Source organism: Podarcis pityusensis (assembly GCF_964106645.2).
Source record: "Podarcis pityusensis genome assembly, chromosome: 6".
Lineage (NCBI taxonomy): Eukaryota > Metazoa > Chordata > Lepidosauria > Squamata > Lacertidae > Podarcis > Podarcis pityusensis.
The window spans coordinates 78,536,662-78,561,609 of NC_138030.1; the positions used below are offsets into that span (position 1 = coordinate 78,536,662).

General features: G+C 43.4%; 1 long non-coding RNA gene across 2 annotated transcripts in view; it reads right to left on the reverse strand.

Moving 5' to 3' along the window:
• LOC308478762 overlaps positions 1-24,948 on the reverse strand; it is a 141,510-nt gene that overhangs the window by 48,765 nt on the left and 67,797 nt on the right. The gene's annotated exons all lie outside the window — the stretch shown is intronic.

Here is a 24,948-nt window from a genome sequence, read left to right on the forward strand (position 1 = left end):
CTTTCCCCTCCTCCCTTTGCAAGGGCTCATGGGACAGCTTTTTCCCATGAGCCCATCAAGCAGACAAGATACTGGGAAAAACCTTGCTTTGTATTTTGCTGCAATCTATGGGCCACAGTGCTGCCAGGCAAAGGCAATCCATGCTTATTGAGCGAAGAAAGCAGCTTCCTGTGCTCACATTTTAGATGCAAACCTTGGAAAAGCCCCCCCCCCGACATACCTTTCATGGTGCTATAGCTGCTGCAACACCCCCCCCCCCCAATTTCCCTGCATGGTTCCACATGTCATCATCATTCCACTGCTATTTTGGAAAAAAGTAGACTGCTTTTACTTGGCTTGTAAAAATACCGACAGCTGCGAAAGGTTGAGAATGGTGCTGCAATATTTTGATTGTGCACAATTCCTTGCTTTTATGTATGGAGGTAGATTGAGAGTCATCTATTTCACATCTCCTCCAGCAGAAGGCCTGTCACGGCAGTCTCGAAAATGGTGGATTGCTCAGACCAGCATTACAATGGAGTAAGAGATGGATCTGCATATTGCAAGCAGGAGAGGAATCATGTGACCCCATTGCAGATCCCAGAAACACAGAGCCAACTCCAGGTTTTAGGGCCTGCACTCAAAGATTCTCTGGCGGCCCCCATCCTATGTCAGCGCATGGTGGGCTTACTTGCAGTGGGACTTGGGGAAGCAGCAGTGGTCCAATATTGGGGAATCTAGGGTATTGTGGGAAATTTAAATGGGGCTCCCAGCCTCTTGCTGATCAGAGCACTGGGGGGGGGGGATTACCATTCCCACCCTGTGTATAAGACGCTTCCATGTTTAAGACGACCCTTTTTTTTTTTTGGACCCCAAATTAAGAAATCAATATTTTAAACATCAAACTGAACAACTTTGATATTTTATTTAATACTCAAAGTACTGGTATATTTAATACCATATACAGTGGTACCTCAGGTTAAGAACTTAATTTGTTCTGGAGGTCTGTTCTTAACCAGAAACTGTTCTTAACCTGAAGCACCATTTTAGCTAATGGGGTCTCCCACTGCTGCTGTGCCGCCGCAGCGCAATTTCTGTTCTCATCCTGAAGCAAAGTTCTTAACCAGAGGTACTATATCTGGGTTAGCGGAGTCTGTAACCTGAAGCATCTGTAACCTGATGTACCACTGTATTTAAACACCAGCAGCAGTCAGCCTGTAATGGGTGATGGAAGTGGTAAGCAGAGGCAGAGTGTGACCCACCGGTGCCAGGCATGCATGCACCAGAGGGATGCAGAAGCTCCGACTTGGTGCAAATGCAGAGGGAGGTAGGGTCAGAGGCAGGTATGGGTTGTTGGTGTGCCCTGTTGAAGTACTGGGGCACCAGCAGCTGTGCAAGTGTGCTCCTTGCTGAGTCCAGGAGGCTGTAGAAGCATCATGCAGCATGGCGTGAAGAACCACAAAAGCGTAATGCAATGTGGTGTGTGCTAGGAGGACAGATGTTTGCCATTTCCTTCGCAGATAGCTAAATTGACAAGAAACGTTCATAGCCAGCAAGATATATATATATATATAAAGGCAGAGGAGTAATCTGTTCTACAGATGAGGGAAGTAGTTGAAGCTAAGTTGACTAGAGTCTGTAATGTTCTGGCAACCTCTGGAGAAGAGCAAAATCTGCTTTAAAGCAGCAGGAGAAATGTGTAATTGAATCATCCAGGTTAACTTTAAACAGGTAAAGGCCAACTGAGGCACATATGACTAAGTCATAAGAAAAGTGCTACAAATGAGAAGCAGATGGCTGTAGAAAAATATAAACCATCTGGAAGGAAGGAAAATGGCAGGAGTGCCAATTTTGAGCATTTGAAAACCAAGGGATTGATGGGGACTCATCTCTTCTTTAAAACCAAACATTAATTTCTAATTGTGCTCGGGCTTTAAGAATATTTGCCTGCCCCCATTTCTTCTATTGCATGAACTTAACAGGGTTTTTTTTTTTTTTTTTTTTTTTTTAGCAAAGCATTTCTATGTCTTCTGCTTTGGTCTCTGGAAATGGGAAGAGAAAGAGGTCACGTGCCCACATTAAAACCAAACTAATGCAATAAAAATCTCTTTGTAAATGGGACCATAAAAAACAAACAGAGCTTTCCATTTCATCAAACTCCTCGCAAACATTCCCTTTCCATCTTCCACCTGGGCCCTTCTTTTTCTGGAAAGATATCGCCAAGTTTAAACACAGAGGAAAATAGCTCTCGAATCCAATAATATGTGGAAGGCAGAGCTTGCAGCAATACCGAGGGATTTTCACCCAATATATTTGCCAACAAATCAATAACAAGAGTAAATCCGTCTGTGTCGTGTGCAATCAAATGCTCACTACCAGGTACTGCTGCCTAAATTAATATAATCCCTGAAGTGCACAGTATGTGTCAAAGTTAATACCGAGGGAAGCTTACGCTTCACATGCGATAAGCTGAAGGATATCTCTTAATAATGGTTTAAATAACAGGAAATTATGTGGAGATTTTGAATTAAATGATCCTGAACTCACTTGGCTCAACACACGCTGAAGTCTCTTCTCTCCCAAGATGGTGTGTTTTCTCATCCTGTCAGCCTGCTGCCCAAAAAGTCATTTGAAATGAAGTGACTACACCACTGAGAGAGAAGCTGCAAACACACACACACACACACACACACACACACATACACACACACACACACACAATTTTACAAGGCAAACATTATTCTTAAAAAAAAAAACCAAAACAGACACCATTAATTCCAGCTTTTCTTTCATACACAACAGGGGTAGACAAGCAAGTGTCTCTTGGTGAAGCAAGACGAAAATCTCAGGATGTGTTCAGCATTTGTAGGAAATCCTTGCTGTGTTTTTTAGTTCACTTGGATAATTATGATGTAGATCCTAAATTTCAGGAAACCTTCATTATCGGATCAACGATCTTGTGATGGAACAGCTCTATAGAAAGCATTTTTTGTTAGGTGGGGCTAACAAAATCAAAATTTTTGATTTCGAATAAAAAAAAAGAACAAAAGGGGGGGGGGTTGAGTCAGTTTTAAACTTACTGCACAGAAACCCATTCCTTCAGTGTCTCTATTTTTGATTCATAGAGTTTTTTTCACAGTTTGTTTACATTCAGTATGAGACACTATTGTTATAGACTTCATGAGGTTGGGGGGAGAAAATGGGGGGGGGGCGAGAATCTCCCAGCAATGCTTTGAGTTCACCCAGTCCAACACAGAGGAACAGTGTGCCAAAATGGGAGCTTCTCTATTGTCAGAAAGTTCTTCCTGATGTTTAGCTAGAATCTCCTTTCTTGAAACTTGAATCCATTAGTTTGGGTCTTAGCCTCTGGAGCAGGAGAAAACAAGCTTGTTCCATCTTCCACATGATAGCCCTTGAGATATTTGAAGATGGCTATCATATCTCCTCTCAATCTCTTCTTTACTAGGCTAAACATACCCAACCCTTCTATTGTTCCTCATAGTAAGGCTTGGTTTTCAGACCCTTGATCATCTTGGTTACCCTTTTCTGCATACATTCCAGCTTGTCAATAACCTTCTTAAATTGTGGTACCCAGAACCGGACACAGTACTCCAGTGGTAGTCTGACTGAGGCAGAATAGAGAGGTACTAATACATACCTTGGTCTGGACACTATACATCTGTTGATGTAGCCTTGAATAGCTTTGGGATTTTTTTGGTTTTTGTTTTGCTGTTGCATCACACTGTTGACTCATGTTAAGCTTGTGGTCTACTAAGACCCCTAGATCCTTTTCACATGTACTACTGGCAATCCTAGTGACCCCCATCTTTTGCAAGAATTCTCTAGGCACTTCTAGGCAGTTACAGATAGTGAGGAGATGTCCTGGGTCAAACCACCAGAAGCCACTGTGTAGTGATAGAGTAGGTAGGGCAATTTACTTAGATGCCAGGAGCTGCAGTGGAGGCAGGGATGGTGCTACTATAGTCAGCAGCTGTTAAGTAAGTAGTTGTCATGGTCTGGGAGAACAGACAGGGTATATTATTTATACCCTGCCCATTTGGCTGGGCTTCCCCAGCCACTCTGGGAGGCTTCCAACAAAATATTAAAATACAGTAATGCATCAAACATTAAAAGCTTCCCTAAAGCATTTGGTTGTATTGCATTTTTTGTTTTCATCTACATGTTACTATTTCTAGACAGGAGGTGGATATGGAAGGCAACCTTCTCCAGACTACTGATAAGACATCAGACTTCTGGGCAGAGTTCAACAGTGTTGATAAGCATCTGAAATGCTTTCCACCAGATCCTTGCCTGGTGATTAGCAAAGGCAACATGGAGCTCAAGAGATGCAGATGACTCTTGCATTTGCTTCCAGGGGCAATATCCACTTACCAACCCTTGCAGCCTATATGGAGTCCACAGAGATTTCCAACAGTTCCATGTAAAGTGTCCCAGTTCACAAAGATGTGGTTGACTTACAGCACAGTCCTAACCATGTCTACTCAGAAGTAAGTGTGGGGTTTACTCACAGGTACGTGGGACAAAAGAGAGACAAAATGTGGTTTCTATTTGGCTCTAGTATGGGGAGAAAAAAGGTGGAGAAATGCAGCAAGTGCATTCCATTAACATCATTAAGGTTAATATGATGCTGAAGAGAGCTGAAAGTAAGGAAACATATTACTGGATAGCAAGGGGTTCCAGAAAGATTGCTGCTTCGCTTAAGGACTGGTGGTTATGGAAACAATAGCATGATCATTACTTGAAGTAGGTATATAGGAACAAAGGAAGCTGCCTTGTATGGCAAGGCATTGACCCATTTAACTCAGTGCTGTCCACAATGATTTCAGACAGGAGTCAACCCATGTGCTACCTGGATGCTGAGGATTGAACCTGGGACCCTTTCCATACAAAGCCACCACTCAGCTGCAGACCTTCACCTGTACAAGCTGTTCAGGAGAATCTATATTACAGTGCAATCCTATTCGTCTTCATTCAGGAGTAAGTCCCATTGATTTCAATGGCGCTTATTCCCAGGGAAGTGGGTATAAAATTGCAGCCTTCAGTTTGCTATTTCCCCCTGGTGCAGTCATTTTTGATACATCCAGCAGAGTTCTGACAGCATACCACCTTTGAAAAGTAAGGTGACGAGGGACTCATCCATACTTGCTCCGTGCATGGGTCTAAACAGTTTCCCCCCCGTCCCGTGATTTCTAGGCATGGGTCTGAGCGGATTTGCAGCTTCCCCCTTGGAAACCCACTCTGTAGCACTAAATTGGAGCAAACGCCCATCTGGAGAAAACCCGATGGACGTTTGCTCTGGTAAAGGTAAAGGTAAAGGGACCCCTGACCATTAGGTCCAGTCTAATGAGCGGCGCTCATCTCACTTTATTGGCCAAGGGAGCCGGTGTTTGTCCGCAGACAGCTTCCGGGTCATGTGGCCAGCATGACTAAACCGCTTCTGGTGAACCAGAGCAGCGCATGCAAACGCCGTTTACCTTCCCACCAGAGCGGTACCTATTTATCTCCTTCCACTTTGAGGTGTTTTCGTTCTGCTAGGTTGGCAGGAGCAGGGACCGAGCAATGGGAGCTCACCCCGTCGTGGGGATTCGAACTGCCGACCTTCTGATTGGCAAGTCCTAGGCTCTGTGGTTTAACCCACAGTGCCACCCGCGTCCCTGACGTTTGCTCTGAATCAGTGCTAATGATTGGGTTTTCCCCAGGGGAACGTGGCAGGGCAAACGGAAGTGTGGAGGAGCTCCAGCGCAAGCAAGCCAAGCCATGCGTCATTAAAATATTAAAAATAAAAATATCAGCTTCCAAGCTTTAGCATGGTGGTGCTGTCTTTAATTATAAGGAAAGTGAAAATTGAGAGGACAGCAAAGACCACACAGAGCATCTGCATGAAGGTTTGGTCTAGTTTTCATAAACCTCATAAGTGAGTTGGTAGCTGTCCTGAGACACTCAGGACCCTTGCACCTGCCCTGTCTTGCAGACCCCTAGACCTAACCATGCATCTTGCTATCATTCTGTGAGGAGCTCACTGTTGTAAACTCACCTCAAGTAGTGAAAAGGGAACTTTGTTATCTGGAGGGCTCCAACATTCAGTGGGAGCTGCATCCACTCTGTGTCGGATAATGATGGCAGTTTCAAATCCCACTGGTCTGCCCTGTTGTCTTGCAAATGTATATTGCAAAGATAATTGCGACTCTTCCTTGTGCCATCATTCCTACCGATTACCTTGGCAGCATAAGGACTTTAAAACTTAGCAGGATGTTGTGATTCAAGCCTCACTGTGCTGTCAGCATGATGCTGCTTGGTCAAATTGAGAGTCACAGCTACTTTTACTGCTTTAACATCCGGGGGTAAAAACAAATCAATAAAATGACTGAAGCTATTACTAAGAAAGACGGAGGGGGCAGAGGTGAAGATTTCAGAAGGCAGATCAGTGACATCCACAAGACAGCTTCGAGAATGCTTTTAAACTCATTTGCTGTTCTGAAATTGTGTAAAATAGCATACCACTAATTTATCGATTGTTTTCATTACATGTTCCTAAGAGAGTGAAATGATTTAACTTTTTAAAACATGCATCTATACTCTGCAATGAGAGCTGAAGGTTGCATTTATTTCTGCAGTTGTTGAAAAGAGGCCAGCCCTGTCAGCCACACAGAAAGGTGTTTTTATTTGGGCACCATAACGTACTATGCCTCTTATCCTCTTAACAATCAAGCAGGTATTTTTATCATATGATTTATGCTCTCATTGTCATGATTTTTTATGTATTGCACATCTGCAAGGCCTAGTCAAGAAAAATAATCTCAGCAACAAACAAAAAAACACACAACCCAAATATCTTTAATTAGGCGAAACACACCCTTGGAACTTTTAAAAGCAAACTTACTTGTGAATTCATTGACAATTTATTCTGTGTTTCAAGGGTGGGTGTGGGAAATTTTGAGGCTGATATACTGCATTATTCACACATCTCAACAGAGATTCAATGCTCTGTTTTAAAAGTGTGAATTTCTTATCTTTAATCGTGACAATTCTCCTACTATGTTCGATCAGAAGTGAAGTATTTTCAGTGTAACCTTTTACTTCTTACCAGATCAGTGTTATTTGTTGTGCATTGGTTATCCGAGAACAGAGATTACTCTGAACACTAATTGTGTCAGGTCAGTAAACGGGTACAAAACTGTAGTTATTCTGAGCACAATGTGGAGTCAGATCTACCCACAGCTAAGCCGTGTAAGCGTGGAAGGGATGAAAGAGAATGCTGGCTCTTAACACAGATACATTCCCACAAAAGAGACACAGAAGAACATTAGTCAGCTGTGTGGGAGGAATCTGCTTGGGTGAAGTCCCATTTTTACCTCATTTTCACTTTTTACATAATGACCACTTATCACATTATGATTACAGCCCACTGATTGTGACTACGGTCAAGCTAAGGTTGTGTTTGCTATGCCTCCTGTTTTGATGATGGACCAAGGAGTCCTTAACCTACTAATTCATAAAAAAGAGCTTGTTTTGCTTATATGCATTCATGCAAGAAAAGGATTAAAACAGTCCCAGGTTTCTTCATTCTTCTTTGTGCCTGGAATGCTAGCAAATAATTATCTCCTTCCTATCCAATATAAATTAACTGGTACAAAGAAAACAAAAGAATGTGACATCGGAGTCTGCACTGGTTTTCTGGTGTTTTGGCATATTACAGAGAAGGGAAACAGGAGACGAAGCAACTTAATTCACACCTCCTGGACTATTAATTTTTGGCATGCTTTATGAGCTGAGAACTTTATCACAAAATTCTGTTGAAGTGCAGAATCCAAAGGATGATTGCATTTTGAGCTGTATCTGAGGCCCTTCCATACTATAGATGCAAAGCAGCACCATACCTCTATAAACAGTTGTGGGTTTCCTCAAAGAATCCTGGGAACTGTAGTTTGTTAGGGGTGCTGAGAGTTGTTGAGACTCTCTACAGTTACAATTCCCCAAGTGCTATAGGAAAAATGATTGACTGTTAAACCAGAGTGATATCACCTACCACTGAGAACTACTGCACAGATTGGGAGTTTCTTTGTCAGCCTTGTACAAGACCCGTGTTAATCTTAGAATCGCAGAATCAAAGAATTGTAGAGTTGGATGGGACTCTGAGGATCATTTAATCCAATCCCCTGCAATGCAGGAAAATGCAGGTCACCCATACGGGGATTGAACCTGCATCTTTTTTGTATAGTTGCAATTTTACTCTGTAAAAACAAAAATCTACCCCAGCTTCCCTTTTCCCACAGTGGCCCACCAGATGCCTTTGAGAAGCTCATGAGTGGGACATGAAAACAATAGCCACCTCCCATGTTGCAGCCCAGTAAGTCTCAAGAGGCACATTGCCTCTGATTTTGGGTGAAGCATGTAGGAACCATGACTAGTAGCTCATGGAGAGTCCAATGCATACGTGTTCCTGAAGAAACGTCAGTGTTCAATCCTCATGCGCAGGCACAGGCAAACTTGGCCCTCCAGATGTTTTGGGACTGCAACTCCCATCATCCCTGACCACTGGTCCTGTTAGCTAGGGATGAGTTGTAGTCCCAAAACATCTGGAGAGCCGAGTTTGCCTATGCCTGCTCATGACCCATGTGATAAATCCAAATTTGTATGGGATAAATCCAAATTTGTATAGTATGAAGATGCCATTCCAAACTTTATTTCCATAGCTATGAGCAGGGCCCCTGTTGTGTTTTGCATTGTTTTAAAATTAAGCAGAGCACTTACATATGGAGGGAAAATGACATAGTATGAATATTACTTGAATAAAAATAGAAAGGATTGCAGTGGTATGTTGTGTGGTAGTCCTTGGACCCTTGCTTAGCTTTTGGCAAGGAATCTGAGCCCAAACTTAACTTTTCATGAGTCCTATAGGGCAAATCAATCACTTGCCAGCTTTTGAGCTCTCTTGGACTTTTAGGATTCCAAAGGCAATGTCCTCTACTTGTATTTACAGAGGACACTGAGACAGAGGCAGGTGGAGCAGCGACTCACATGCCAGGTACCGGATCCCAGCATGATATGCAATAATGACCTGTCACGAAAGTAGGCTGTGTACCGTCACACTGTGAAATATCCTGGGGGACTTCCTTTATGAATTCTAAAAAAGATACAGCAGCCCTTCAGGCAAGAATGAAGTCACAAATCATTTAAATATTTGTTTTGTGCCTTCCTCTAAGTATATTTCCCTCTTGTTTTCTGATTTATTTGTATTAGTATTTCTTGTAATATGCTGCATAAAGGATGCACTGAAACGGCCTAAGTTTTACCTCAAAAATGTTGTATTTGCTCAACGGTTGCACCAACCCATACACTAACATTAGCACGTCTCCACTCCCAAGTAAGGAAATAGAAAAGTGGGAGAGAAAGAACAATTTGCTTCTTCATCTTCATAGTGTGATGTGAAGTTGGCAAAAGGCATTTAACATTCAATCCAGGAAAGCTTTGCAGGATGCTGATTCCTGTATGTGGCATATGTCAAAATGTCTAGGCTGGATACAAGATCTGTTGCAGGGGTGAGGAACCTCAGGTCTGGGGGGCTAGTGCAGCCCTTCAAGGTCCTCCTATCTGGCTCTTATAAATCTTTCTAAACCACACCCCTCTGTGTAGCCACAGCTACTTTCTTGATTTTCCCTATTTTTCTAGGCCTTCACACTTCTGTCCCTTTACCACTTGATTATTCTTCCAAGCTCAACCCACATATCAGGTATTTTGAGAACTGCCAATAATAATAATAATTTATTATTTGTACCCCGCCCATCTGGCTGGGTTTCCCCAGCCACTCTGGGCGGCTTCCAACAAAGATTAAAAATACATTAAAATGTCACACATTAAAAACTTCCCTCAACAGGGCTGCCTTCAGATGTCTTCTAAAGGTCAGGTAGTTGTTTATCTCTCTGACATCTGATGGGAGGGCGTTCCACAGGGCGGGCGCCACTACCGAGAAGGCCCTCTGCCTGGTTCCCTGTAGCTTTGCTTCTCACAGTGAGGGAATTGCCAGAAGGCCCTCGGCGCTGGACCTCAGCATCTGGGCAGAACGATGGGGGTGGAGACCCTCCTTCAGGTATACTGGGCCGAGGCCATTTAGGGCTTTAAAGGTTAACACCAACACTTTGAATTGTGCTCGGAAACGTACTGGGAGCCAATGTAGGTATTTCAATATTGCCAGGACATACCTCATGGCATTATATCATTAAACCCTGCCATGTGACAAACACCATCAACATACTGCACAACTGTCCTGTCTTAAGCAGGACATCCCAGAATAACAGAAGCTCTCCCGGCTTCTGATTGTATTCTAGGATGTCCCGCTTGGGCTCCTATGTTCTGGCTGCACCAGAGTACAGGACTAAAAGACATGTGTTTTCGGGTCCCATGCTCTGGTGCAAGCCAGTTGGTTCCCACAAGAATGCAGGACCAAAACATGCATGTTTTTGGGTGCCACACTCTCACCTTGTGCCTGTGCACTGCCCCTTCCTCTTGCTCTTTCCAGAAGCAGTGCCGGCAGGATGGTGCAGTGCGGGAGGAGTGGTGAGCCCCGAGAGAGGAAGAGCCAAGAGCGAGGGGGACACGAATAAAAGGGGGAAGGCCTGAGTGAGAGGGGCAGGGCCTCTATCAAATTCGTGTCCCAATTTGCCTCAGCAGGATGTTGGAAGGTATGCACCAAGCCCTGCACATTAGATACTGGAAATCTGGCAACCCTGCAAAAGTTTCCATATTTCATTACAAAACAGTGATAATGATGCAGCAGGATAGTCAACTGATTAAGAATAAAAAGGGGCAGGAACAAATCTGGAATTAACATGTCAGAACAGAGGGGAGTATATCACCAAATCATGAGGTAAAGTACAGCACCTGTGTATGGCTGGATAATATAGTACAGAATTTTTTACATTATCTGTTGAAATTATGCAGTGAGTCACTCTTGCTCCGGAGCTGCCTGCATTGTTATATCTGTTCCTCTTAAATACACAGGAGAACAGCTTTTAACAGGGTCCCCAGCACTACCCCCCTCTCTTTGCTATTCTGCATATATTCCAGACATTAGATGTTCCAGAATACTTTCTGAGGTATGCTAAGCCTTTCATGTGGCTCTTTTTGGTGTATCAATGGAAAAGGGCTCATCATTTCTTTGCCGTAAAAGATGAGGGAAATCACAGTAAAAAGCACCCGGCCCATGGGATAAAAGGTAGCCATTTACCATTCTAAATAAAGATTTGAGCCCCTGAATTTAAATTACCTGATTTCTATAGGGGGCAGGGTGAGAGGGGGAATGAGGAGTGAGTCAAGATTCTTTTTTAAAATAAATAAATAAGGGCTCCATCCCCGCTATATCCACTTCTTAATTTAACTCCTGGTGAGTACACCTTGTGTTCTGCTTGTCTTTCTATATAAGCAAGTGAAGAAGCAATCACAGGGAGAGTGATGACAGCTCTGAATCCATAATAAATTCAACCCAAGGTGCCCTTTTGCATGCATTAGACTTGTGGCTATTTTAGATATGCGGCTTGGAACGATTGCCTCTCCCACTGTAACACCTCCCAAAATAATTTCAGAAGCAGGGGCTACTGAGATTATTATTATTTCCCCTCTGTATATGAAAGAGAGAGATTTTATCACAGTGGCTCTGCTGCACAAACACAAACATCAGACAATAATTAAGAGCATACAATATCCCCCCCCCCCTGCAAAAATATTTATGCCTTGAGGCCTGTCTCTACATCATTCATTTAAATTGTTCATTTAAAATGATCTCCCGGTTTAAAATTCATGTGTTTCCCAAATAGGCACACATCACATTTTGCACATATTATGCCATGATAGCCAAGGCAGGGCCTTGCAGATGGTGCTGGACCATCAGCCACTGCCAGCATGGTCAATGGTCAGGAACAATGGGAGCCGTTGCAATGCTGGATCTACAGATTCTGCCATGGGGGACAAAGGTCTGCGCTGCTGCCCCTCCCTTCCTGTGAACAAACCTTGACATAAACACTCACATTTGCAGAAGATCAGGACGCATTTCTGATTCTTCCTTTTCAGCAACAATTCACTACCTCCATCTCTGCTATGACAGAGAGGGGAACCCAGAAGTGGATTTTTGTGTGCAAGGACAGCAATCTTGCCTGAGATACATAAATGACCATGTATATCTGCCCCCTCTTCTATTTTACACTTGGGCCTAGATGATGGACCTCAGGGAGGTATTTGGGGTGATGGTGGTGGTAAATAGCTTCCAGAAGGTTGAAGTCCACCTACCCCTGGTCCACTGGGGCAGGTGGACCAATGGACTAACTCAATATAACTCTCTAACTCTCTATGATCCTACATCGTGTTGTGGAGAGAGTGTGGCCCCAACGCCTGACGTTTCTTATCTCTGAGATTCAGGACATCTCCATGAGAGGAATCTTATGCAGAGATATTTGCCAAAGCCCCCTTAAGAGGTGTTTCGCAACTTTAACCTGTTGCAGGATCTTAGCCAGACCCAGTTGAATATAGCACAGCATACGCAGACTTCCAGAAGCAATCAGTTGCAGACAGGAAGGATGAAGCAGGAACAAGACGCTGCTACTAGTAACTTGGTTACTTAGAGGTGTTTATTATTTACAGCAGACTCCACAAGTTACTATATACAAGATACAGATACGGATCTTAAACTCTCTCTCTTGACAAACTCCAAACGACTCTCAGAACACCACACTGACCAACCAACTATCCAGCCAAGGAAGGTCATGAGTCATCATGCCTATGTGGAGACCTCGACCAATAGCAGAGTTGTATCCAAGGTCCCATATCTCTAGACAGAATAACGCCTTCTGCTCAGTCTTCTTGGCCTTCGGCCAGCTCTTAATTGCTTTGTGTGAAGCTGCACGTAGGCAAAATCCCAACACTTCTAAGCACCATTTGTTCCAGAAACTGTGATCCCATCAACAGTTCTAGAAACTGGCAGCCACATGGCAGACCTGGATGTAAACCACTCTTCCTAAGCCATCCAACCCAGCTCTCACTATTGTTCTATTCCTCTGTGGCGTAAGCATGGTGCTCACAGGTGGCCTATTGGATAGGACTGAATTTCTAATGAAAGCAGGAAGATCTTCTAGGTGCTCATCATCTCTGCCAGCTCAGGGTCCTCAATCCACAACATTCCACCCTACCGCAAAGCTTCAGGAACCTGAATCTTCACCTCATCTCGTTTAACAGACAATGATCTATAGAGGCAGGGCTAAGAAGGGTTTTCCCCATGCCAGTTCAGCCCTATTTTCGCATTCCCTCCCTCCTCTTCTGAGGTTTTCTTGCCTTCAAGTAATTACAGCCCCCCCCATATATATATATATAGAGAGAGAGAGAGAGAGAGAGAGAGAAGCATTGAAAGTAATCAGTTAACTGGAGAAGCCTGTCCCCCGCAACCAAAAAAAGCTCTACCACTTTGGCAGTTCCCCTAAAAAAACACAACTCAACAATTTTGGTGGATCTGGCCTGCATCCCCCACTGTCATTCATGTGGTGGGTGAGAGGCAGGAGAGATCTGAGGCAGAGATCCTGCAGTACAAGTACAGGCTTTGCAGAAAATTTGAAAGCCTAATCACACAAGTTTATACAATGGTCATCTAAATTCTGTTGCAAGCCTGATGCAGTCAAATGTTGCATGCTTCTGAACAATCCTTGGATGTCAAACACTGCTTGATACCAAACATTTGCCAGCTTTCACACATGGAAGAATATGCCGAAAACTTCAAAATCCATAGGGGTGGTGGTGGGGTTTTCTGGGTGGGGGCATATTGGTTTCAGTTTACTACTGCCTAAGAGTATATGCATGCCTGCATACATATTAAAATACTACAACAAAAGAGTGGGAGTGTGGGCTTTCTCTTTAGAGAGGTATTTCATTTGAGAGTTGACTGGCATTATTTTCCATCAGCATTCTCCACCCTCGACACCTCCTGATTATTAGTGAAGGTTCTCTGACAGCATTCCCTTAATAAATGTATATGGAACATCATTTAATTAATCTGATCCATTTTTCGGGGCAACAGATGTTTGAGCTTGTTTATTGATTGCACACAGCCGTCAAATGAGCAATAATGATTAAAATACTCACAAGCATATTTCAGCAAAGTGATAAACCTCATTAGATTACCGAAAAGGGAGGCATTTCCCAGCAGCCATATCTTCTTCTATGCATCCAAAGAAAAGGAAAGATGAATAATGGAGGCACATCTAAATCCCAACATGGAAGTAAAGAAACAAAAACATTGTGTTCCTCATCTGTGGCTACAGCCACAGATTCTATGTCTAGGACCATACATAGAGCCTTAGGATTTATTATTATTATTATTATTATTATTATTATTATTATTTAATCTATGTCCCACTTTTCCGTCATGAGTTTAAGATGATGAACATGACTCTTCCCCTGTCCATTTTATCATCACAGCAATTGGCCCAAGGTCACTTGGTGAGTTTCATGGCTGAGCAGGGATTTGACCTCTGGGCTCTCAAGTCCTAAGTCACAGGCTAAGTTCCTGACTCTTACCCTCTGCCTTCAACTGAGTCAGACCATTGGTCCATCTAACTCAGTATTTCTACATCAACTGGAAGTGGCTCTCTAAGGCTCTAGGAAGGGGACATTCCCAGTCCTACCTGGAGAAGGTTGGGTTGAACTTGGGACCTTCTGCATGTAAGGCAGATGTTTTGCCACCACACCATGATGGCTCTGGTTCACACATGCATGGTCAATTCCTAATGCCCATCATGGCCTCCTTTCACCTCACTTCCTCTCAAACACAAAAGGGAGTCAGATCCTACATTCATCTAAAAGCCCTCAAAAGGTAAAGTGATACACCTGCACATGTGAACTGGCTGTTTGTGAGCTGGAGAAGCAGTAAAAGGGGGGGGATGCTTACAACATGGATATTTATTATCTACTGCATTAAAACCTATTATATATTTTGAGTTCTCAGCTTTTATCCTACTACAGCTTAAAATAGCAGTTTTCAGATTTTGAGTAAAGGTAAAGGTAAAGGGATCCCTGACCATTAGGTCCAGTCATGGCCGACTCTGGGGTTGCGGTGCTCATCTCGCTTTACTGGCCAAGGGAGCTGGCATACAGCTTCCGGGTCATGTGGCCAGCATGACTAAGCTGCTTCTGGCGAACCAGAGCAGCACACAGAAACACCGTTTACCTTTCCGCCGGAGCGGTACCTACTTGCACTTTGATGTGCTTTTGAACTGCTAGGTTGGCAGGAGCAGGGACCAAGCTATGGGAGCTCACCCCGTCGTGGGGATTCAAACCGCCGACCTTCTGATCAGCAAGTCCTAGGCTCTGTGGTTTAACCCACAGCGCCACCTGCGTCCCTTCAGCGCCATCCGCAACTTTTTTCAGATTTTGAGTAGCTTATTGGAATTGGCACACATCTACCATCACAATTATATATTGACTATGCAGAAGTGCATCCCCAGATAAATGGGCATAGAATTTTCTTATTCTTAATTATATATAAAATTATGTCTAGACTGCCCCTCATGCAAAATATCAGGGTGGTGTACAACAAGAGCCACACAAACATAAAACTTCATAAAAGCGAAACAGAATGCAGCCTGAGGAGACTTCCGGGGTGGCGCCATCGGTAATGGCGGACTCCCTCTGATCCGGAGGGACTAGCTCTACGGAAATCGGGTCTGTTCTGCTACGGCGAAGTGGGGACCCTTTAAAAAATCACAGGCGGGTGAAGCCTGTGACCGTGGGACTCGGCGAGCACCTTTCGCGCCCCCCCAATTTGTAAAGGAACCCAATTACGGGCTCCGGAGCGAAGCGGGGCAAGCGGAGCGGTGCTGAGAGTCAACTGCTTCTTCCGTGGAGCGAAGCCGCACAGCCGTTACCAGAGAGCACTACCTTTTTCCTGTGTCAATCTGGCTACAAAAACAACTACCTGTGAGTAGGTTAAATTTGGACAATTGGACTCTAAACAACGACCCGTGAGTAGAACGGAAAATTGGACTAAGAAATTCCTTTTAATTTGGCACTGAAGCGGGAAGGTCTAAACAGGAAGTCAGCCTTCCGCTTTTTGTAGAAAGATTAAAGCAAAGACATGGCAAGCTAGAGTTTAGAAAATCGTTTGTAAAGGATCAACTTTCATCATTTAAAATTACTGAACCCCCTTTGGAAGCAGGAGGAGAGGGGGGATTTTTTCTGGACCGTTTAAACCTGCAGAAGAGAGTCTAAAGAAAAGCAATTTTCCACCGTCTTGAACCTGGAAGCGGGGTGTCAGGACAGAGGTTTTCGGGAAGCTCATTGACTATAGACAAACGTTTTTGACAGATAGTTAAAAGAAGAGAAACATAGTGATTCCATTGTTCTCCTTCGCAGCTAAAAGGAACAAAATATTGAGAAATATCTGAAAAAGGAAACTTTGTTGTTAGATCTGCTAAAAAAAAAAAGAGAGAGAGAGATGGATACAAATAGAAGTTCTTCCCCTAGAGGGAGCTTGTGAAACTGTTAATCTGAACTGGGGAGTTTTGCAGCTGCAATAGATTAAGATCGTGGGATTAGACTTTGACCTTGCACAACAATGTACTCGGAGGCTCTGGTGCGTGCTTTCTGTAAAACAAGTGCTTTATTGGAACAGTTACAAGACGGATTTGATGACTGATGCGATCAGAAATTTTGGACAGGTAGTGGGTATGTACATAGAACCCACTCAGGAATTAATTCAGGAGTGTGCTCTGACAGATCAGATGAGGGAGGAGGTTGTGGCTGGACCTCGGGAGGCAGAGATGGAGGGAACTGTGGCCCAGCAGGAACATGAGTTGTTGGATCTGATGAATGAACCTGGAAAAGCCAGATTTGGAGAGATAGAGTCTTGTTCGGCTTGGAGATGGGGGGCTGGATAGACCCCCCTATGCAGGGATGTTTTGAATTTTCAAATCTGGCGTTGGGCCGGGAGGAGTTTGGACTTGTGGGGGTCCTCAACCTTGGAGGGACTTTGAAACATGCTTTTAAATACCACATGGAGCTCAGTGTGGACTATGGAAAAGGGGCTGATCTGTCGAGAAGGGACAAAAATATTGTCAAGCTGGAGTCTCCACGAGTGAAAGGAGCAGAAGACAAAGTAAAGTACAGGTATAAATATGAAGAAGATCTGCGGAAGGGACATGGAAGAGACTTAAGGGCCTCGGACATAAGGTTACCAGGTTAATGAACTAGATGGATGGGATAGAAAGGACTGACAAAACCCGAGACCAGGAGGAAGAGACGCTGGATGAAGATTGGAAGAAAGTTTTAAAAATTCTATTTAGGAATGTTTTGTAAAATTAATGAGTATTAGAAAAATGTTGGAACGAAATTATTTGTCTTCAGCAGAAATGTTAAAAAGACCTATGTAAGAATATGCTATGGCTATGAGAAATTGGTATAAATAAGATTTAAGTTTTAAGTTCTAGGGTTTTTTATGGTAAGATAAGGCTAAAATAGATTAAGGTAATTTAATGACAGAATATTATGAAATGACAGAATATTATGAAAAATGGAAAGGATTTGCTGAGACAACTAACAACTAGAATACAAAAAAGGGAGGTGTGAGGAGGTCGATGAAATAAGGTAATGACAGTTAAGGATTTGAGAATACTGGATCTGCTTTTAATTTTTTTTTGTTTAATTCTGTTTTTTGATTTTGATGTATTATGTGTTTTGCCTTTGCTTTTTGATTTTGACTTTTATCGATTTGTATTGTTTAATTGTTATCTGTTCTTTTTTCTTCTTTTCTTCCTTGTTTTTCTTTGTAATCTTAAAACTCTCAATAAATATAATTAAAAAACAAAAACAAAAACAGAATGCAGCCTGAGACTCATTTTTCATTATTCTACAGACATCAAATTAGACTAGGATTTCTTGAGTGAGGAACACAAAAGCCCATAATTCATATTAGGGCAATACCTTTATTAGGCCAACCAAAATATCACAAAAGAGTGAGCAAGCCTTCAAGTTCTCCAACTTCATCAGATTAGAGAGAATATATATATATCAATAGTTAACTAAATGTAACCTATTCACCTATTACAAAGCAGGCAAGCCATTTACAACACGAGGCTAGAACAAGTTGGGATGTCATTGCTATTATCAGTAGACAGACAATAAATCAAAGTTCAGTAAAACAGAAAGCTTTTAAGCCTTAGCGAGTTGGGTCAATCAACAGAGTGCCTCACCCATAATGAGAAAAAGGTTGGAAAGGCAATGATAGGACTCAGGTGGCAAATGTTACAGTGATGAAAGAGACCGTAGTGCTTCTTAAAAAACAAAAACAAGAAACCAAGAGGGAAATGTAATTTAGATGTAAGGACTAAAATGAGTAAAGAAGCAGAGAAATAAAATCCAGACTTTTAAAATTAAAGCAGCCTATTTCAACATGGTCTGAACAAACACCTATGCTGAGTAAGGGTTCCATCCAGCTTTCTGTATCAAGCAGAACTGAACTCCCCCTAGATCAGCTGATCATATATAATGACACCAGGTGTGGGGCAGGTGTGTGTGGTTCTGGTGGAAACAGCCTTGTAAGTTAAATATCACCCTAGGATCAGAGGTACGCCATCCCTGATATGGATGCCATCCTTTTGTTGAATGGCATTAGCCTCTTCATCAGCCTCTAGAAACAATACGTATCACCCCGCTTTTGTCCAGAGATCTTGGGCAGGAAGTAGAACATCAAAGGGTAACAAATCTAGCCACAAACATCATTTTAACAAAGCACTCCCAAAAGGGGAAAAGAGGGGGGAAAGTGAGACAGTAATCTACTATGGAGAGATGCCTAAAAATAGGTAGTCCGGACACATGGGAGGTATGAGTGAATGGTATGCTAGGACCTGTAATGTCTCCAAGGCCAAGCAAGACAAGGCAGCTGCCCAAACACCTCATTTGTAGCCAGCAGGAAAGTGGGAGCTTGTAGTCCATGCATGCCACATTAAAATTATGTAATACAGTATAAATGGTCAGGTTGTCAAACCCTAATGCTACCCTTGCTTTTTAATGGAGCTTTCACCTTTGAGCACATAATTTTCTGCCCACATAACTTTCTGCTTGTAGGAATAGGAGTTTAGTTTGCATTCCTGTGTTGCCTTCTATCCAAGATTCTCAAAGAATGTCATTAAGACGTTATCCTCACGCCTCCTTTGTGCGATGATAAGCACTACTCTGGGCCTATCATTACCCTTTTCTTTAGATGTGGAAACTGGTATTTCGATCCATTAAAACACTTCACTGTGTACTGAGTTTTCAGCCGCTCAATGTCTCCACAGTCCCAAATGGAACAGTGAAATGTTAAGCGTGGGTTTATAATGCTTTGCTGGACTGGGGCCTAAGGCTATGGAGATATGGTTGATTTCAAGGTGAAGCAGGATGCCTTGTGGCTGCCAAATCAAGCTTCCATTTGTTAAAAAGCCCTGCCAGCATTTGAAAAATTCAGAATGATAGATTTAGGGTCCTCCCTCCAGGCTTGGGTCAGTACTTCAAAGCAAGCAAGTGTGGGCATTCTGGGTCTCTCAGGCTACCATTATATAAAATCTCCTCACAACTTCAAGCAAGGGCCAGTTTTTCCTGTGCAGGGTTGTGCCAGTAATGTTTCACGGGGAAGCAAATTGCAAAATGAAGTAAGGAAATAGGCTTTCCTTCATGCAATACAGCTGAGATATTCTGAGGTAATTTCAGCAAAGTTCTCAGGGGAGATCCTACTTCTGTGTTATTATAGGAAGAGCTGCTTTTTTGAGCTGCAAGGATTTTATTTTTATTTTTTTAAAAAAGACTAAAAACAAGAAATTGGAAAGAGGTGGGACCCAGTGGGACCCAGTAAGAATCATAGAGTTGGCATAGCAGTCGCCACTGGGCTGCCAGGCATCTCTTTCGGCGAAAGAGTCTACTTGGGAGAAGACCCACCTGTAATCAGTGACATAGCAGATGGTGAACATTCAGATGTGAGCCAGCCCTCAGAAAAATTTAGTTCCTCCAGAAGAACTCTTTGATCTGCTGCACTATCCTGACACTTTGTCTCTCTTTGTTGTGCACTGTAGTGTGGCTCATGGAGGTTTACCTGTGGAATGCTGTTTTGGGGAGGCCAGGTGATGTTCTAAGGTCAGATCATGTTCTGATGAGTTCCTGTGTCTATGAAGTTATTCACTGTCCTCACTTTGTCCCCATTTACACAAGTTAATCACATCTAAAGGAGAGTCACTTTAGGCGTAACCTGAAATAAGACCTTAGAGTTGAGTAAGAGGACTTCTGTGATGGCATTTCCAAGGCATTTGCCTTAAAAGTTCTGGGTGCCTAATCCTTTTCTTGTAGCAACTTCATTGTTCATTTATCCCAAAGTCATGCCAAGAGAAAAGTCGAGACAGCCTGACAATTTCCTTAATCGAAATGCGTCTGTTTGTACTAAGAGGGAGCCTTTCATGAAAAGCTTTGTCCATCTTAAAAGCGAGTTCATAAAGCAATTGAGACATGTGATGGCGGTCATTAAAGGGAGGAAGGATGAATGCTGGTTTGTGAAGTGCTGCCTTTGGAGTCTCAGGAGAGGGACTGCCAAGCGCAGTCAAGGAAGAGGTCTGAAATCAGCCATCTGTATGTACATTGCATCCACCATATTTGCTCTGAGGAGACAGAACCATATGAGGCAAGACAGCAAAGGTGAAATCCACTAAGGCAGCCTACTTTATTGCCATGGCAACCCCACCCTGATGAAAAGCAGAAAAACAAAACATCTTTAGGAAAAAAACGGGGGTGGGGGAATCAGTGCCGTCTACCAAGGGAATCCAGGGGAAGATGTGCTTTAAGAAGAGCATGACATTTCCACCATTTGGTGACTCCTCTGAACAAAAGTAGGGGTTGCAACTTCTTGCAAGCTGCCGAGTTGGAACATATTGTACTTGTTAAATTATTCAGCATGTTTTGAGGCTGAACTCGAGATGATAAGTGAAAGCTGTAGTCAAAGATTAGAATCATTAGAGCCAGACGATGAGGTCAGAGCATTGCCACTGCCATTTTTGTTGATGCCGTCTGACATGCCGGTGGCCATTTTGCACTTGGAACTTTTGCTGGAGTCGACTCTCTCGTACAGAGGCTCCTAACTCAAATGGGCTGGAGGGGCCTGTACTTCATCCAACACATGTCCAGCAGTTCTCAACCATCATCTGCCGGAAGGAATGTCACTGCTGCCTAAATTTGACCTCAAACCTTCTATTTCACCTCAAATTAGATACTAAAATGTGGGGAGGTGGAGAGAAAACACTGCAATTTCACCAGTTTATCTGTTCATAAATGTGCGCAAATTGAATACAATAACAAAATGGAGTGGCAGATACAGTACATAAACTTGCCTCACAGTGGCCTGGGACCTCCAGAATCAAGCTGTTACCACTCACAAAAAGTTGTAAAACCAGTGTTCTCCACAGTTTCCCTCACAGATTGGTTTATCCCATTTGAGTTCTTCCCAGTTCAATTGCCAGCCCATTTGTATTCTCTATGTGGAGTGGACATTGTCTTATTCTTTGCCTCAGGCAGCAAAATGTCTTGGAATGGCCTCGCTTGCCCTTCTTCCAAAGCAGAGGAGCATTCTCAGGTTCATGCACAGCGGCTCTCCTATTTTATGCTCATAACAAGGGATGTGAAGCAGAGAGAGAGAGAGAGAGACTCACCCAGGGTCACCTATGCCTGAGCAGGGATTCAAGTCCAATACTTTTTCTGAGTAATTTCTAAACTGTGCCAGAGTATAGAAAGTGTGTCACGAAAGAACTGCTAAGAATTTATGGACTAAATAAGTCAGTGGTGCCTTATCCTGAAAGCATCTATCCACAGAAGAGTCTGCCCACTATGTATCGGCATTTGTTCTACGCACTTCAATTGGCCTCCCTGAAGATAATTTCTTCTGCATTTGTGCAATTGTGTATGATTCATTCATTTTTTTCAAAGTTTTTTTTAATTAAGTTTTCCAAAATTTCACACATACATTTCAATACATAATAAAAACTTTTTTAAAAACAACAACTTCCCACCTCCTTTTCCATGGTGTTTCTGTTTCTGCTGCACCCTGTCTTCTATCTCTTAAACCTTAACAAAACTACTGCAATCTTTAATCCCTTCTGTTGTTCATAGTTCAAACCCTGCTTGCCTGTTCATCATATAATACAATTTCTTTAAATAATCTGAAAGGGGGTTTCCATTCTTCCACAAAACCTTTGCCATTAGGTCGTCTTATTTTTAGCTGTTAACTTTGCCAATTCTGCAGAGTGTGATCTGTTCACTGAGTTGCTACTTGTGAAGGTCTGAGCAGAATTACCCACAGAGGAAGCTTTTCAGTGAATCTCTGCATGAGTTACTGTTCTGGACTTGGCTCCTTCCAAAGAACATCTCCACATTTAATTCAGGAAGAAATGTGCTGCAACTGTCAGAAAGACACCATCCTGGCTCTGTAAATAAGCAATGTGGATGTTTCTCCTGGAGGAGGCAGTGTTTATTAACTAGGTCCACTGGATCATAGCATAAGCTACCAGTCCCTTAAATTGCATTGGATCTCAAGAGCGATCCTTAGTTGGAAATGGTTTCATATTACTGCAGTGATTGGGAGGCAACAGGAAGAAAGAGAAAATTGGACTTGTAGCTAAATTAATTTGTAGTCTTGTAACAAAGCAGCTGTTTTAGCTTTTTGTTGTTAAACTGAGTCACGTACAGTAAATCTTAGGCAGCAAGAAACTCCCCATGAACATCTTTATTACAGCAATCAGCCAGAACTACATTCCTGAAAATATTGCAAGTGTTTAGGACCATACTCTTCTCCTCATTGCACTGATGGGGAAAAAAGAGAGAAGCGTAACTTTGTTAATTGCGGAGGTGCTTTATTGCACTTTGAAATTTAAGAGCCCAATTCTGGACATGTGGAAGGAATTAGACAGAGAAGAGGGAGGGGTAGATGTTAGGTTCCAACAGGATATTATTTCCTTGTGATGCAAAGTAGCAGCCCCAGGAGAGGGGGATGATTTAGACTGGGGAAACAGCAGGATGGAAGTGGGATGAATGAAATATCTTCTTACTCAATAATAATAATAATAAATAATAAATTTTATTTATATCCTGCCCTCCCCAGCCGAAGCCGGGCTCAGGGCGGCTAACAACAATAAAACAGTACAAAAGTACAGCATAAACAACACTCTAAAATCATTCATTATAAAATTAATTAATTCAAGCCACTGGCAACCATTGGGCCAGAGCTCCACGAAGATTGCCGAGGAAGGGAGTCAGGCTATGCCCTGGCCAAAGGCCTGGTGGAACAGCTCTGTCTTGCAGGCCCTGCGGAAAGATGTCAAGTCCCGCAGGGCCCTGGTCTCTTGTGACAGAGTGTTCCACCAGATCGGAGCCACAGCCAAAAAAGCCCTGGCTCTAGTTGAGGCCAGCCTAACTTCTCTGTGGCCTAGGACCTTCAAGATGTTTTTATTTGAAGACCGTAAGTTTCTCTGTGGGGCATACCAGGAGAGGCGGTCCCGTAGGTACGAGGGTCCTAGGCCGTATAGGGCTTTAAAGGTTAAAACCAGCACCTTAAACCTGATCCTGTACTCCACTGGGAGCCAGTGCAGCTGGTATAGCACCGGGTGAATGTGATCTCGCGGCGAAGACCTCGTAAGGAGTCTCGCTGCAGCATTCTGCACCCGCTGGAGTTTCTGGGTCAGTCTCAAGGGCAGCCCCACGTAGAGCGAGTTACAATAATCCAGTCTGGAGGTGACCGTCGCGTGGATCACAGTGGCTAGGTCAGGGCGAGAGAGGTAAGGAGCCAACTGCTTAGCTTGGCGGAGATGAAAATATGCCGCCTTTGTTATAGCTGCAATCTGCGCCTCCATGGAAAGGGAGGTGTCGAAGATTATACCCAAACTCTTAACGGACGGTGCTGGCACTAATTGCACCCCCGCAAGAGATGGGAGTTGCCCCCTCAATCCCATATCGCCCCGTCCCAGCCACAAGACCTCTGTCTTCGAAGGATTTAGCTTCAACCAGCTCCCACGTAACCATCCAGCCACAGCTTCCAAACATCTGGTCAGAGTGCCTGGGGCCGTGCCATTTCCTGAGCTGATTCAGGTCCTTGTCTTCCTGTTGCTGCTAGTTTGGCCCTTATGGCTAGTTCTTTCTCCAAAGAGCTCAAATAAGCTTCCATGTGGCCTCCGGGTAGGCTTCAATCCAGGCCATGGATGTGGAACCATAAACTCTTCAGACCTTGGTGGACATACAACTCCCATCAACCTGGAGCATTGACCATGCTGGCTGGGGCTGAAGGGAGCTGGAATCCCAAGAACATCTGTGGAGCCACAGTTCCCCAACACCTAATCCAGGCAGTTTACAAGGCCAGCAGATGTATTTAGATTCAGGAACTGAATTTCTCTCCTTTGTACAGCCATGGAACATGTACCAGGTCCAATGCACAAGGCTGCTGGCTTTGCAGTAGTCACAGGAAAAGCATTGCAACCCAAGCAATGCTGAGTAAGCTACGTGAATCTGCTACCACTTTCTGCCCTTGTTTCGGTTTTTTAATGCCAGGAAACCATCAGGTAACAGAGCACAGCTATAGTGTAGACCTAGGCCATGGAATTGCCACAGTTCAAATCTTGCTGTGGGCAGGCAACCCCCCCAACTTTCATGGGGATTATGTTCCTGGTCATTTCACGTGTTGGCAGAGCACATATAAGCCCGCTCTACCTCCAGGTCTGAAAACTGCCCACACATGCACAATAGTGTGTGCTTTGACTGCATGCAAAATAGGAGGTGCCTGTACATATTAGGTTGGGCTTAGGCAAGTCACCATCTTATACTGAGGAAGGGCTGCAACAGAGTGATGGAGCCCATGCATCACATACAGAATTTTCCAGATTCGGTCCCCAGCATCTCACAATAGATATGGGAAAGATG